Genomic DNA, 17333 nt, shown 5'->3' with positions numbered 1-17333 from the left:
TCATTAAACCTTTCCCAAACTGCCCTCTCCTTGTTTCTTAGCTATTTATCTAGCCACCAACAAGTAATCAAGTGGCACTTCTGCGGCCTTTCCAGCTCTTGCAGATGTCTTGTGAGGTACATTCCAAAAGCAGCATTGTACTCTATAATTGGACACATGAGTGTTGAGTAGAGGGGAACAATGGCCTCTTTTTTCTGCGATGAGAACCCTTTTGTGTTGAGGTGTGCCATGTAGAAGTATTTCCTTACTACTGTGGTGATGTGATTATCGAAGGGGAAACTACTGTCCACCTGGGTCCCAAGGTCTCTTATCACACATTCGGTATTAAGTAGACTGCCACCTATGAGGTAGTTCATGGGTACAGAGTTTTTACCAAAGGGGATGACAATGTACTTTTTGGCATTGAGCTTGAGACCATGGCTCTGACACCAGGCATCTGTCTCAGTGAAGCCCTTCTGTAGGATGTCCACATCATTTGGAGACTCAGCTATGCTCCTACTTTGCAGTCATCTACGAACCTCTTTAGCCAGAGACCTTCTGTATTAGCCTGTACTTCAGAGAAGTAGATACAAAACAGGAGAGGACCCAAAACTGAACCACCAGTTGGCAACCCATTTTGTGACGTAGGGATTTATACCTAGTTTAGTGAGCTTATCTATAATTCCAGAATGGGGGATGGTGTTGAAAGCCTTGGCGAGGTCAAGATAGGCTGTGTGAACCATCTTACTCTCATCTACGGCTTTGGTGACTGCCTGAAAGAAGTCAGTCAGGTTTAGGAGGCATGATCTGCCTTTCACAAACCTGAACTGGGTTGGGTCCAGAGTTTGGAGGTTACCAATGTCTTTGTTTATGAGTTCCATGCTGATATGTTCCATGGCCTTGCAGACCAGGCTCATCAGGTTAATAGGGTGATAGTTCCCGGGGTCCGTGGTGGCTCCTCCTTTGTAGAGTGGGATAACTGTTGTTGTGCGCCATTCAGTCAACACAAAGCTTGATGTGAGGCTTTGATTGAGCATGGTGCTTAGTTGGGGAGCCAGTTCATTCTGAAGCTCATGTAAAATACAGCCTGGGATATTGTCCGGTCCCATGGATGCTGTGTGTTTGGCTTTAGAGAGTGCAGATTTAACCTGCGTACTTGTGATTACAGGGACTCTGCATTCTTCTGGTATAGACATGGACCCTTTAGGGGTGAAAGGGGGGTAAAGATAGCACTGAACCCATCTGACAGGATGGTGGCAATATCACTTGGTTCTGTAATTTACATGCCATTGTGCTGTAACTTAGAGGAGATCTGGGTGTTGCCATTGAGATTCTTGATATAGCTATAGAATGCTTTGTGGTTGTCCTTAGAATCAGTGGTGATTTTGTTTTCATAGCTAGTTTTGGAGGATTTTATGAGGGATCTCAGCTTCTTATTGAGGCTGACCAGGGAGCTCCACCACTCATGGGATTTTACTCTCTTTTGCAACAGTTTCTTCCTCCTGTTGTAGAGTTTGTTTATGGCAGGAGGACCACCTTTTTTTGGAAGATAGCATCTTGGTTCTGTTAGGGATAGCCTCAGACCGGAGGCTCTAAACAAAAATCTGCCTAAGCAGCAGAGACCTCCAAAGCAGACACCCAAACAACTGCTACCCCAAAACAAAACACGTGCAACACATAGCTCACAAAGCCAGTGTGCCGAACAGTCACAGCCCTTAAGGCTAAACAACACACCTGATACACTTGTAATAGGTGACTCTATTGTCAGGCACACTGATGTCCCGCTCACCAGGCTGAACAAAAAGAAGGTCACGGTGAGCTGCCTGGATCCGCCACATAACACAAGCACTCAAGTCACTCCAAGGCATGTGCAAATATGACTCTGTCATTGTCCATGCTGGTGTGAATGACCTGGACTACATGAAAGAGACATCCTGACCTTGAGTAGCATCTTACCCTCACCAAGAATGATGCCACAATATGAAGACAAGATGATCAATTTCAACAATTGGCTTAAGTGTTGGTGTCATTCAAAGGGGATCCAATGCCTGTCAGCCTGGGATGACATGCCTTGCACCTGTCACCCTGGGCTTTGGGATATTGGCAAAGGCTCTTTGCCCCCATAGTGCCTTTTTAGGCAAGGCTCAAAAGACAAACCCACCTCCATAGGTATCACAAGGGATAAGAAACTAAGAGTAAGGCTACTCAGCCAGAAGTCTAAACCTCAAGATGAACACACTCAAAACTCTCCTTAGCATGGCGAACATCGATATCTGTGCAGTAACAGAAACCTGGTACAAGTCTCCAGACTGCAGCCCAGCACTACCAGGTTATACCTCATACCATGCTTTTGGACCGGGGAGTATCAATATTTGTCAAAGATACCCACACCTCCAGGTTGGTGGCACAGCACGAAGCATCAGAGACTATCCATGTGCAACTAACTGTGGGTAAAACTGCCTTCCAGTTTATAGCCTGCTACAGACCACCGTCCCAAACACAGGAACCCCACTTGGCCTTCCTGAGAATACTGGAAAATATGAAGGTCTCTCCAAACACCATTATATTCTTCAACTACCCAAACATAGACTGGGAGCATTACTCTAGCTCCAACACCTAGCCCAAAGGTTCCTAGAATTTATAAACTCAAATGCTATGGAACAACTTGTTACCACTCCCACAAGAGGGGAAAACATACTGGACCTGATCATCACCAACATGGGGACACTATGCTCCAGACCAGAAGTGTATCCCTCACTGGTAAGATCAGACCATAAACTAATCTCACTGGATATTCACATCCCGACCCCACCCCTGCCCAGAAAACCACAGTGAAAAACTTCTCTAAAAAAAAATTTCACGCCTCAAAACCAAGGTGAAATCCTTCAAAGCCCCCGCCTGTGGAAAATAGAATCCTTTATAAACGCATTCTATGAACACCTTCAGGAATGCATGGATCATGCAATCCCAAATAAAACCAAGATCCAATCCTCCAAAGGCAGACATCCTGTCTGGTGGACCCCAGCCATAAACAAACTATACAATAGAAGGAGTAAGCTACTACATGATAGAGCAAAATCCCAGGCATCTCTGATCAGTATTAGCCACTCATAAAATCGTCTAAGGCCAGCAAAATTGCACAGGACACTAAGGATAATCACAAGGCTTTCTTTAGTTATGTTAGGAACTTGGGTGGGAATTCCCAGATATGCTCAGAATTAGTCCAAAATGACAAAAAATACACCGAGCCCACAGACATTGCCAACATCCTAGCTGACAGGTTCAGTGCAAACTTCTCCCCTCTCCCCACCAAAGGGCAAATATCTATCCCAACAGAGTGCTTCCCCTGACATCTCAGATGCTCAGGTCTCCAAAGCAAAAACACAGCATCAATGAGACCAGATGGTGTCTACATGAACTCCAAGAAGAGCTAAACCCAAACATAAAACTACTGTTCAATCTTAGCCTTACTACGGATATGTACCCAAAGAGTGGCACAGCAACAGTGGTCCCTCTCCACAAAGGTGGTGCCTCAACGGATCCTGGAAACTATCCCATAAGCCTCACTAGCTTGGTCTGCAAAGCTATGGAAAGGATCATCATGGACCTCATAAATAAAGATATTGGGGACCTACAGACACTGGATACTACCCAGTTTGGCTTTGTTAAGGGCAGATCCTGCCTCTTAAACCTGGTCGATTTCTTTGAAACAGTCACCAAGGGCATTGACGAGGGGAAGGTGGTCCACACAGCCTACCTGGACCTAGCCTTCGATACAATACCCACCGGGCATTATAGATAAGCTCACCAGCTTAAATATAAACCCCTATGTCACTAGATGGGTTGCAAACTGGCTCAAGGACAGAACCCACATGGTTAGAATTGCTGGAGCCATGTCAGACTCCAAACCAGTTACAAGTGGCATCCCACAAGGCTCAGTCCTGGATCCTCTCTTGTTCAGTATATATTTCTCGGTGGTACAGGCCAACACAGAAGGACTGTGGCTGACCAAATGACTGCAAACTGGGCGCCATAATCAACTCTCCAGCTGACACAAGCATCCTCCAAAAGGGCATCATAGAAACAGACAACTGGTGCCAGAGCCATGGCCTCAAGCTAAACGCCAAAAAGTGTATAGTCATACCCTTTGGCAAAAAAAAAGTGCCCACAAATTACCACATAGGTGGTAATCCATTAAGTACAGAAGTAGTAATTAGGGACCTGGGAACCCAAGTTGATAGCAATCTCTCATTTGACAACCACTTGTCCAAAGTGGTTTGAAAAGCATTTTATATAGCCCACCTAATCATGAAGGGATTCACATCTAGATCTTTACTCATCCCTAATCAGGCCCATAATTGAGGACAATGCCCCTTTTGGGATGTACCTTACCAGACACCTGCAGCAACTGGAAAGACCCCAAAAGTACCTCACCAAGAGGATCAAAAGGCTCAAACAGATGCCATATGCTGCCCGGTTAAAGAAATTCCAGCTCTACTCAGTGGCATACCGCCTGCTCAGAGGCGATCTGTGCCTGATGTATAAAGCCATGTCCAACCGAATTAATGGACATGCTGCACCTCAGAAAATCCAAATTCCATCGAGCTAGACTTGAACCTCAGCACTGAAATAAATAGGACATGCTGGAGGGACAGATTCATAACCCAGAGGCTCCCTTCACTCTGGAATAAAATCCCAGTCCAGGTTAGGCAGAGTCCCACATTGACTGTCTTCAAGAGGAATCTTGATGAGTGGATGGGAGATCGTAGGTTTACCCCGGCTATCACTTCTGTGTTACTGTTAGACAGAGGCACAGTATACTAACCTCAAAAAAAGGCATAGCAAAATTAATTTAAAATGGGTGGCGAAAGCCAAACACACTCTGGCTAGGCTTATGAATGCCCTAGGGCAGATAGCCTAGTATGAACCTATGAACCTATGATCCATGCACTCATGTAAGTGCTTATTGTGTAGGATTCAGCAGTCGTAACAGTATTGTCCATCTGCATTGGTGTCATGAAGTTCGCCACTTCTGTCTTAAGAAGCATGAAGTTGGCTTTGGAGAAATTTTTTACAGTGGTTTCCTTAATGTGGGGTGAGGGCGGGATGTGGATATCTAGGGTGATTAGCTTATGGTCAGATCTGACCAACGAGGAGCTGATTTCAGGTGTGGAACACCGGTCACTCATGTTGGTAATGACTAGGTCTAGGACATTGTTGCCCCTGGTGGGGGTGTGGATAAGTTGATCCAGGGCATTGGAATTTATGAATTCAATAAAGCGTTGAGTGAGGGAGCTGGTACATGAGTAGATTTTCCAGTTAATAGTGGGGTAGTTGAAATCGCCAATTATTAGGGTGTTTGGTTGAACCTTAATATTTTTTAGACTCACAAACTTTAGAAACAAGCCAAAACCAGTAAAGAACGAAAAAAACGAGTGTCCAAGCTGATGGAAGTACCAGGAAAATGATAAGATAATAATCCACTTGCACTTAACGCAATTTTATTAAAAAAGCTTTCAGCATTTTCGCTACTATAAACACAGTAGCTTCATCAGAGTTTATACAGTATGGCGCCAAAATTCAAAATTTAAAATGTTAGTGGAGTGATGTCACAACCAAGGTGTGTCACTTCCATTGTACCTTAAAGAGATAAAACTTTTTTAAAGGCAATATTGAGGAAGCAACTTCATTGGTAGAATACATGAATAACACTACTAGTTTTTTCAAGTTTACATACCAATTTTCTACATCAGCAATAGATTATTTAGATGTTAAATTGGAAAAGGACATCATGAATGGTTTTTACACATCTTCTATTTACAGGAAGCCAACTTACTGTAATTCATTTCTTCACTTTTCTAGCATGCACCCCTTTAAGCAAAAACGATCAGTTGTTAAGGGGCAACTTGTAAGAGCTGCTAAGATGTGTAGTACAGAAGTGTACTTTGAACAAGAATGTCATCTTCTGTTTGAGATGTTCACTAGTCGTGATTATCCTGAGTCACTGTTAGAAGAACTAGTACAGGAAGTAAGAAACAAGAGCTTAATTGGCTTTTATAAACCTCTGTTGAACAACAGTTTACCTCAGAAAATCCAAATTCCATGGTGACTTTATTAATACATCGGAGGCTCCAGGCTTGGTGGGAAAAACCTCTAATTTAAAAACAACTGGTGAGGCTCATTAGTTTACTACTAGCTTCATCACTACGTTCAGCACAGACTCTAACCAAATAAGGTATATTATCTATAAGAACTGGTATTTTATTACCAATAACACCCAACTATTAGGAAAACTAGGTAACAATCCATTGTGGAGAGGTAATAATCTTAAAGCATTATTAGAGAAACATAAAAGTAACAATGTATTTTCAAAACAGAAAGGTACCTTTATGTGTGGACATTGTAATTGGTGTAAATGTGTAAAGACAGGAAAAACTTTCCAAATAAGGGGAAGGAAGCACAACATTTACCACAAAATAAACTGTGACACCAGATCTATAGTTTACTTAGCTACTTGTGATTGTTGTCCGGCTTATTATGTCGGCAAAACAGATCAAAAGTTCAAAGAAAGAATTTATCAACACATGTATGCCATTAGGAAAAGTAAAACTGAAAATGCCCTAACACATCATGTTAACAACAACGCAGGGCACAGCTTTCACTTTATTGCCATTGATCATGTCCCACATAATATTAGAGGTGGCCCAGTAGCATTAATTTTAGAAACCAGGGAACTTGAATGGCAAATTAAATTGGAGGCTTTTCAATACCCTGGCTTAAATGAGAATTGTAATATCTCGTGCATTTTAAAACTCAAAAGTTATCTGAGATGATTTTATATATATATTTCCTTTGATTACACTTTGACTTTAATACTCAAATGTATAATTATTATTTATCATTTAACAATTTATTGTTAATTACATTTTGGTAACTTGGTCATTGATTTCTTCTATAATACAACTTACCATACTAGTTAGGTATAATAACATTAAGCATCCTTAGTACAGGTTAGCTTATAAACAACCCCTTTTTTTCGGGGACTCTATCAGTTTGGTATAGTTGTTTTATACTACTTGGCATTGGTATAATCTATATACCTTTAAGATTTGTACAGTTTTCTGTTTTTTGGAATATTTATTAGTAGAGTGGTCTTGATTTTGTTTTTAGTAAGTTTTATCTCTTTAAGGTACAATGGAAGTGACGCACCTTGGTTGTGACATCACTCCACTAACGTTTTAAATTTTGAATTTTGGCGCCATACTGTATAAACTCTGATGAAGCTACTGTGTTATAGTAGCGAAAATGCTGAAAGCTTTTCTAATAAAATTGCGTTAAGTGCAAGTGGATTATTATCTTATCATTTTCTTGGTACTTCCATCAGCTTGGACACTCGTTTTTTTCGTTCTTTACTGGTTTTGGCTTGTTTCTAAAGTTTATGGTCTGTTGACCATGTCATCCCAGGCAGACAGATACTGGATCCCCTTAGAATGACACCAGAAGCTTAGCCAATTGTTGAAGTCAATCATTGCATCCTTGTACTGCAGTATCATTCTGGGCAATGGCAGGATGCTCCTCAGGGCTAGAGTCATACTTGCCTGGGCTACAAGATCAGAAAGCTTTTCCATGTCTCTTTTCATGTAGTCCAGGGAGGTACATCTCAGGTTGTTCACAACAACATAGACAATGACAGAGTCATATTTGTACTTGTTGTGGAGTGACCTGAGTGCATGGGTTATGTGGTGGATCCTGGCACTGACAGGCAGCTGACAGTAACTTTCTCCTTGTTTAGCCTGGTGAGTGGGACATCAGTGTGCCTGACTATAGAGTCACCTATGACTAGTGTGTTTGGTACGCTGTTTTGCCTCATGGGCTGTGGTTAAGTGGCACACTGAGTCTGTGGTCTATGTGTCATTTGGGTTGTGTTGGGGGGGTGGAGGTTTCTTGCATTTCTCCTTTGGAGGTCTCTGTTGGTTGGGCAGATAATTATTGAGAGCCTCCGCAAATGTTTTTGTGTTTCTATGTGTAGATTTTGATGATGTAGGTTTAGTGAGACTACGTGATGAGTGTGGTGGTACCTTTCCTTTTGACTGTGAAGTTCAGTCTTGGCTGGAGAGAGCTTTGCCTCCAGTTTGTCTAGATAAGTGCATCTTTCACAGGTTGTAGTGTTGGGTGGTAGTAGGAGAGAGTTGTCTGTGTACATGAGGCAGTTTCTACATTGCCCCAAGATGCCCAGATTCTTCAGGTAGACAGAAGAGAACACTGACACTTGGACATGCCTAAATAAAAAACTATTTCCCTCTAAACAAGTGAGGAAAGTAAATACAAAAACTGTCTTCCTATAGGTAATGAGGAAGGCTGAGTGCTGTAGTAATTTGTAGCTTATTTAGTGCTTACAGCAGGTTCTGAACAAGTGCTGAGCATGAAGAAGCAAATTCAAGTGCTAAAACTAAGAAACTGGCTAGTTCTAAGGGAAAACCTGAAGAGCAGACTTTATGGCGCCGGGAGTAGTTTAACCCTAGCTGAGCAGTGCTGCACGATGCACAAACTCGCACAAAACTGCACAAACATGGGTTTTTAGCTCAAAGTTGAAAGGGATAGAAATCAGCCCAAAACGGCCAATAAGGTTCAATTTCAGAGCTAGAAACCACTCTTCTTGTGACAGATAGGCTGCTCAATGTTTACCACTCTCACTGATAAGCAGAAATACTTACCACTACCACAACAAAGTCTGGACAACTCAGAAACACAAACTAAAGTCCTGAAACCAGCAAATCTGGGATCTGGACTATTCTAGTATAGGAAAAAGGTGGGAAATGAGTAAAACAGATAGTATTTTTTTTTTTTTTTTTTGTTGTTTTGTGAAATTAAGCAGAAAAAAGCAATTTAACAGTAAATATGCATAGAAAAGACTGTTGCACTTTAGTGTGACACCTACAGTAGTAAATGCAGTTTAAGTTAACGTTAAGCTGAAAATCAAAGTGCATGCACAGTAAAGATTTAACAGTAAAATGCAGCAGAAATAACAACATAATCACAGTAAACATGGCTTTTAAAGTGTGATAAGCAAAACAGTCAAGAAAAAAGCCAAAAAGATACTTATAATCAGCAAAATGTCTCTCCTTCTCATTTCTGGCACTGTAGTAGTCTGCAAGACACCCAAACAGGATCTGCCAAGCTAAAACAAGTACAAACCCGTGCACACACAGATTTGTAACTCAGAAAGTTGAAGGGGATAGAAATCAGCCCAAAATGGTCACTAAGGTTCAGTTTCAGTGCTGGAAACCACTCCTCTTGTGACACATAGGCTGCTTAATGCACAACAAGGTCTGGACAACTCAGAAACACAAATTAAAGTCCTGAAACCATCAAATCTGAGATCCGGACTATTCTAGTTTATGAAAAAGATGGGAAACGTGTAAAACAGATAGTATTTTTTTTTTGTGAAATTAAGCAGAAAAAGCAATTTAGCAGTAAATATGCACAGAAAAGGCTGTCACACTTGAGTGTGATGCCTACAGTAGTAAATGCAGTTTAAATGATTAATGTTAATCTGAAAATCCAAGTGCACGCACAGTAAAATGATTTAACAGTAAAACGCAGCAGAAATAACAGAACTACAGTAAACATAGCTTTTAAAGTGCAATAAGCAAAAACAGTCAAGAAAAAGCCAAAAAGATATTTAGAATCAGCGAAATGTCGCTCCTTCTTAGATTCTTAGATTTTGATTCTCAGATTTGAGGGCTATGCTTATGCAAGAATAGCTAGCCTAGTACGTACATATGAACCAATAAGATATTACAGTATTTATGGAAAAGTCTAAGAATGCACTGACTTTTATTATTGCAAAGAATACTTTTTACTGATATTGTTATTTGAACAGCTCTAATAGCTTTTAGTGTTCTCAAAAAATTTACACTTGTTCAACTTTTACTTAAGTTTATTTTTCTGAAAATGTTCTGGAATGCAAGGTATGTGCAGGCTGCTAGAGATGTGACATTCCACATCACATAGGTGTTAATAAGCTAAGGAGATGCTTCCTGTAATTTAGATTACAAAGTTTGACTGCTCACACGTCCATTTGCCTACTATGCCATTCTGAGCAAGTTGCTTAACCAGGCAGTGTTTCTGAGTTTTCCCAAAAAACATAACACTTGTGTCTAGTGGGCTTATCAGGTTAATAATTAGATAAAATTCAAAAAAATAAAATGTCCTTTCAGTATGGAGTATCTCTTCATGAACATGAGTCCCAGGAAGCACAGGCAGATAACTCCTTGCCTCTAATAGGCTGGCTTTAAGGGTGTTTGCCCTATGCATGTCTGATGGTGTAGAAAACAGGACCAGCCTCTTCAGTGGTAACACAAGGAAGAAAGGTTTTCACAGCCTGACCAAATGGGCAGAAGGGTGGTTGTTGATTTCAGTATATATACCAATGCAAAAAACTGCTTGGACAATAATCACTCTCTCATGGTGTCATCTGGGAGAGTGGAAAATATTACAAATCAAGTCAAAGTAAACTTTCTTGTTGATCATATATACACAGCAGTGCAAGATAAATGAAATGATATTGCTTTGGTCCCCATGCAAGACATAACAATGAAACACATAGTGTGAATGACAGTAAGACTAATGCACATACAGTAATAATTAAAATATTGACAATACAATAAATTACTACAATTGGATGGGAAGACATTAGACAATATTATACTAGTAGGTATTGCAAAAAAAAAAACTATGACTTCACATTGTAATTGCTTAGAATATTGCACTTCAGTTGTAGTATGATATATTCTGATGTTCATATTGCACACGTATGGAGTGGTGACTCACACCTGACTGTTGCATATTCAGGAAGTAATAGCATAAGAAATCAGGCTAACTGTACCATTTATAGAAGCAATTTGCCAGAGTGATTACTATATATAATACTTCACAGCAAGTGGTATATTGATCTCAGTATTCACTGTCATGCCTGGCATCCAAGTTCAGCAGCCTTATGGATAGTGGGAAAAAGGCTCTGTTCAGTCTAGATGTTTTGCAGTGTAAGCTGCGATACCAACTGCTCAAGGAAAGCCAGAAGTATATGCTATAGGACAGAAATGGGTTTACAGGTGATGATCATACCTGGATTACACCACTAGCAGCAGAGTGGAAGGGCAGTGGCAGCAACAGACCAAATGCTATGGCCTCTCATCATGGAGGTAAAGTCCAGACTCCGATAGATGCTCCCATTCCTCTAGGCCATGGTCAGGCCACACCTTACATAGTTTATGTAAGTTGGAGGCTAGGCAAGGAAAGAAACAGAGGAATGTTGGAAGAAGTCTAAAGAAAAATGTCTGGGAGGGATGGAGAGGAAAGGCTATGTCCAGAAGCCTGTCAATCATTTCCTACTACAATGCAGAAGGCACAAGGTAGGCATGGTACAGCTGTACACACTTGTGTGTGAGAGATGTATTAATCAATCAGCCCAAATTGCGAGGAAGTTTGAGGTGGATAGATCAGAGGCAGCAGCTTGCAGTGTCGAGTTACTCCCTGGATAACCTAAAGTACTTATTCCAAAAGAGAATTCTGAACCCCATGGAAAAGAATTAGAGATGAAAAATGTAATCCACATATACTTTCATAAGGGCTTGAGTGAGTTGGAGAAAGGCTGAGTAGAAAGAGCTGCAGAATAGACAGGTTGTTATACATTTGACCATCATTATAAATGTAAATGTAAATGTAATTTAGCACAATAGATGTGATATCTCTTGCATGGAAAGTCTGTATTGTTTAAGGCCAGTGGCTTTGTTCAGCAGTGTACACCATGTGTATGGAATGATGAAATGGCATGTAAAGTCAACACATAATTGTGCTGTGGCAGCTAAGTATCCATGATTGAAAGTTGTGACCCCTTACACTCGCCACGTACATAGTATGTGTGCAATGTGATGTACAGGACTGAAGGAGTTCTCATTATACTAAAATGAGCATACAAAAATAATCACATTTATTTTCAAAAATTAAAGAAACTCTTAAAAAATTACCTTGGGATGTACAACTTAGTTTTCATTTAATAATATGAGATATTCACAGATAACAAATGTTATAGTTTGGGTACTGCAAAAAATTAAAAAAATAAAATAAAATACAAGAATATCATAGTGATAAGTAATTTAGAATGCAATGGAAAAAGGCTGGATTTCCATTTCCACTTTTTCACAGTTTCATATTTATTCAGTTTGTTGACGAGATAAATAATTATATTACTCATAATCCACTGCCAGAGCAAGTCAGTGTTTCTTACTACTTATCATAGTGTTTTGTATCTGTATACCCGCGGTGGTGGTGCTGCCGTAGCGTTGTCTCCTCACAGTAGGACGCTGTCCAGTTTGATTCTCAGCTAGTGTGTCTTCTGCGTGGAGACATGCATGAATGGGCGTACCTTTGTTGAAGGTTGTGCATCAGGGCTGGTAACTCGGCATGTAAAAATCAACTATCAATCATTAGCAGACCAGAGTTCCGCTGTGGCGACCCCTAACCGGGAAAAGCCAAAAGACACAACAAGTGTTTTGTGTCTGTGTGTACATAAATGTGCATATGCATGTTTATGACATTGATGCCATGACAACAAGGCCCTACATGTTAAAACCAGATACAAAGAAAAAAACATTGAACTAAAGCTACCAAAACTAACTCTGATCCAGCACTTCCATCTAAGATTTAAAAAAAAAACACCAAACCACTAAGCACATCACTTGTTGTGTCTTTCGGCTTTTCCTGGTTAGGGGTCGCCACAGCGGAACTCCGGTCCGCTAATGATTGGCAGTAGATTTTTACGTGCCGAGTTGCCAGCCCTGATGCACAACCTTCAACTAAGGTACGCCCATTCATGCATGTCTCTATACAGAAGACACTCTAGCTGAGAATCGAACAGAACAACGTCTTACTGTGAGGCAACAATGCTACCGCAACACCACCATCGCAGTTACCACTAAGCTCATCACTAATGCACATAAAAAGCAAAAAAATCTTAAAGTGCAAATGAGGTTTGGGACAGACCATTTTGTCATGGGAAATCTTCAAATGGGGCTAAATACATAGATTAGCAGGAATTAAGAAACTAAGGGGAGGATTGGTTTAAATGGGAGAGAGGGGTGTTTAAGAGGATATGAAATAAGGGTAGGGAGGGGCTTTGTCAAGTGCAACTGAGGTAGGAGTCACATTTTGGTGTGAACTTGCTACCCTCCCACGCTCCCCCTTTTTATTAGTGGGGATTGTGGTTAGGCAGTGAAGAGGGGCAGGCTTGCCCTCTTCTGTTCCTCCTCTGGTGTTGGATGTGCAATTCAATAAGTTGGGAAGGAAAGTGAGCGGTTGCTCTGTTGGATAAGTTAAAAAGCAAGCAGAGCTGCTTATTTGGATGGTGGTGTTTAATAAATTGAAGGTGAACGGGGTAATGCTGCCTTGTTACTGCAAAGATAAGTGAGCAAGTGGGGGATGCTGCTTATCAAGGATGAGTGGTTACACTGCCCTTATGGTTATTTTATGTTTTCTTTCATGTATGTTATTATCACCTGTTTCATGTTTTGGTTGAAATTTATAACTATTAGTTAACAATTATGTTTATGGAAGTTTAATAAAGGTCGTCAAATGTTATTTGGTGTATGTTTATTGAAGTGGACCAGGACAAAGAAATGTTAAAATTGGCTTTCACCTCCATACCAGTTTTGTTTATTTTTGATAAAAATCTACAATTTTTTATATTTTATTCACAGATGATCCAGTGCTGCAATATCACATCCCTTCACATCTTTGCCATAAATTAGTCTGACACAAACTAAATGTGTGTGTGTGTGTGTGTGTATACATGCACGTGTGTTTGCAATTCACTTTCAAGAGTTGTAAAAGTCAATAAAACCAAAAACACAGCTGAAGTGTACCAATAAAATTATCCTTACAATAAAAACAAAATATCCCATAAACACACATACAAGAAACAAGGAGTGATATCCTTGCTTCTGAAGTCTATACATAGCTACATCTAAACTTTCTGTCTTCCACTGCCTGACACAAAGCTCCTGATGATCCATTCTCTATTGCTATCCTTCCATTTTGACCAGATGATAATTCACATCAAATCCCAAGAGCAAATCCTAGCATAGTTTTACTTTTGTCATGCATGCTACAGAATAACCTGTTGTACTAATAATATTTTACAGATGTGTGCTTCACTTTGTAGTAGGAATTTAATTAAACTGGTGTAACCGAGGTACTATGTTATGTTATACTGCCAAAATTCTGGCAACAATTAAAATCTTTTGTCTATGTGGGTACTTCACTGAATCTGCTCTGAAAAGAGAATGCATACTCAAAAATCACAATGGGCTTACTTCGTAGGAGATAAAGTATTGTATCTGACAAGAAAAATACAAAAACATGTCTGGCCTCTGTTCTTTTTTTTTTATTTATACACTATAAAATAATGTATGTCATACTCAAGTGATATTTTAAACTTTGCAGTCGCTTTTGTTGCTTACCAAAATAGTAGTTAACACCAGAAAACCTGCATTATTCCTTAATTACAAATTCATATAATGCAGGAAGATGCTTCATAACCCCAAGAGGCAAACAGACTTTTACTGTAACATATCAAAGCAAGAATGCCTGCAAAATATTGATAAACATCTTTTATTTTCTTTGTAATAATTATTTGTGTACCTTTTTTAAACATGGCGCTTGAATGCTTTTATTGCTCCCTCATGTGTAAAATAAAAGCAGTTAACAGCTGGTGCACTTTAATGTTAACAGCTGAATGTTGCTAATGCAATGTTAAGAACCTCTTATCAGTGCATTTAAACTATTTACTAGATCAGTGGGCTCTGTAATGCTATTTAACACTAACGTTTTCAGTGCATAATTTGACCTTGCACAACCACAGAGATCTGAACTTAACAACCACTTACATACCCATCACTTAGATGATTCTAAAGGAAAGAACATGTGCAGAGAATGAAGTAAGTGTGAATAGTATAACTAAAGTGCTCTGCCATTGTTTCCCTTAGCTGTTAAAAGAGTACCTTTCTTCTGGTGCAGTACCACTTAACTGTGCATACACTTTCATAAAACGTCAGTTATTTAACTTTGAAATATCCATAAATGTAACAAAGTGATGCCATAAATAAAAACATGACTTGCTCCTGATATTTGATACTATACCTCACAACTATTGCTGGTTTTGCAGAATGTCTTTCCATCATAAAATTTAGATTTTCTCATAAATTACTGAGAATTACAGTTAATAATATCAGATATTAGAGTTTAATTCTTTTTTATTATTTAGAAAATACATGTTGATGCAAAACATATTGCTTTATTAATTTAAGTGAATTGGAGTGATATCTAAAAATTATACCTGTTTTTGGTATTTGCCCCCGTTATTTTTGTGTTTGCCCTAAATTCTTGCACCACCAAATCCTATCTCATTTAGTGTGTTTGACAAATATTTTCAGCCAGGATTACATGAAACACAGGCCATGCAATCTTATCTCTGACAAGACACCATGTAATAAGACAACCATTTTAATTTTCTCCACATAAAATTACCACAGAAGTTTTATTCTTTGTTGTACATCTATTTGCCCTCTTTGTCACAGCACTGCCTCTCACAGAGCACATTCCTAGTGATAGCAACCTCTGCTAATCAATACTTTGTCCTTGAGACATATGCCAAACCTGCCTTAAGCTTGGGTTTTTATGAAAGGCATATTGCACTGTGATCTTTCCTGATTTTTGAACATAGTAGCAGTTGCTGTTCTGAATGCAAACACTACATTAAGCATGTGCAATCCTAGATCTGCATTGAGGATCCAGTCAGGAAGCTGCAAGAAAACATAAACAAATGAGACCAAAGCTGCACAGACAATATGATGTCAGACAAAAAAGAAATTCCTCCTCTATTGCACTTCTGCTACAGCTAGCAATTTCAGTCAGGATCTGTTTGACCTCTGTTTTGCTACTTTGGGGGTCATAAGTTTATAGGTATCTACTAGGCTACTGATCTGCGAAGATCTTTAGAAGCCTAGCCCTGAAGTTCCATGTCCTTAGGTCAATATATTGGCACCTTCTGTCACAAAGCCAAAAACTCTGAGACCCCCTGCACAGTCCCACACCCTCTAACTTAAATATACCTTCTCTAAGATCACACAACAGTGAAGAAAAGAAAACTCCCCATTGTCAGTGAAAGGACTTTTGGTGAAACATTTTCACTGTAATTGCAGTTGCTAAAACTATCTTTGATGTACCAACAGAATCTTGTAATTTAACTACTTATAACCCAAAGCTGTGATGAATATTTACATGTTATCCATAAGGAACAATGGTGCTAAACAAGGGGTGAATGTGTGGTTTCCCATCTGTTCATCCAGATTACATTCAAACAGAATACAAGAAGTACTTTGCTTTATGTGGAGAAGAAGAGGATGATTCCAAATATGTGTTATTCTGTGGTCTATATCTATCTCTCTGACATGATATGTTCCTGTTGCAGAAGAGATTAAGATCCCTTGAGTGGGTGCATGTGCCATCATTGAGCTTGTGGATATGTAGCAGATCAGTTCCTGTTGCAGAAGAGATTAAGATCCCTTAAGTGGTTGCATGTGCCATCTTTGAGCTTGTGGATATGTAATAGATCAGTTCCTGTTGCAGAAGAGACTAAGATCCCTTGAGTGGGTGCATGTGCCATCTTTGAGCTTGTGGAGATGTAGTAGATCAGTTCCTGTTGCAGAAGACATTAAGATTCCTTGAGTAGGTGCATGTGCCATCATTGAGCTTGTGGATATGTAGTAGATCAGACTCTCCAACATGATATGTTCCTGTTGCAAAAGAGATTAAGATCCCTTGAGTGGTTGCATGTGCCATCTTTGAGCTTGTGGATATGTAGTAGATCAGTTCCTGTTGCAGAAGAGATTAAGATCCCTTGAGTAGGTGTATGTGACATCAATGAGCTTGTGGATATGTAGTAGATCAGAGATCTATCTCTGCGACATGATATGTTCCTGTTGCAGAAGAGATTCAAATCCCTTGAGTGGGTGCATGTGCCATCATTGAGCTTGTGGATATGTAGTAGATCAGAGATCTATCTCTGTGACATGATATGTTCCTGTTGCAGAAGAGATTAAGATCCCTTGAGTGGGTGCATGTGCCATCATTGATTTTGTGGATATGTAGTAGATCAGACTGTCTGACATGATATGTTCCTGTTGCAGAAGAGATTAAGATCCCTTGAGTGGGTGCATGTGCTATCATTGAGCTTGTGGATATGTAGTAGATCAGAGAGGACAGGGTTTGCTGGGGTCTGTATTTGAGGCAGGGAT

The sequence above is a fragment of the Protopterus annectens genome, chromosome 9.part0 (assembly GCF_019279795.1).
Source record: "Protopterus annectens isolate FY-2018-M chromosome 9.part0, PAN1.0, whole genome shotgun sequence".
In the NCBI taxonomy this organism is placed as follows: domain Eukaryota; kingdom Metazoa; phylum Chordata; order Ceratodontiformes; family Protopteridae; genus Protopterus; species Protopterus annectens.
Note: the sequence above shows the minus strand (reverse complement) of the source record.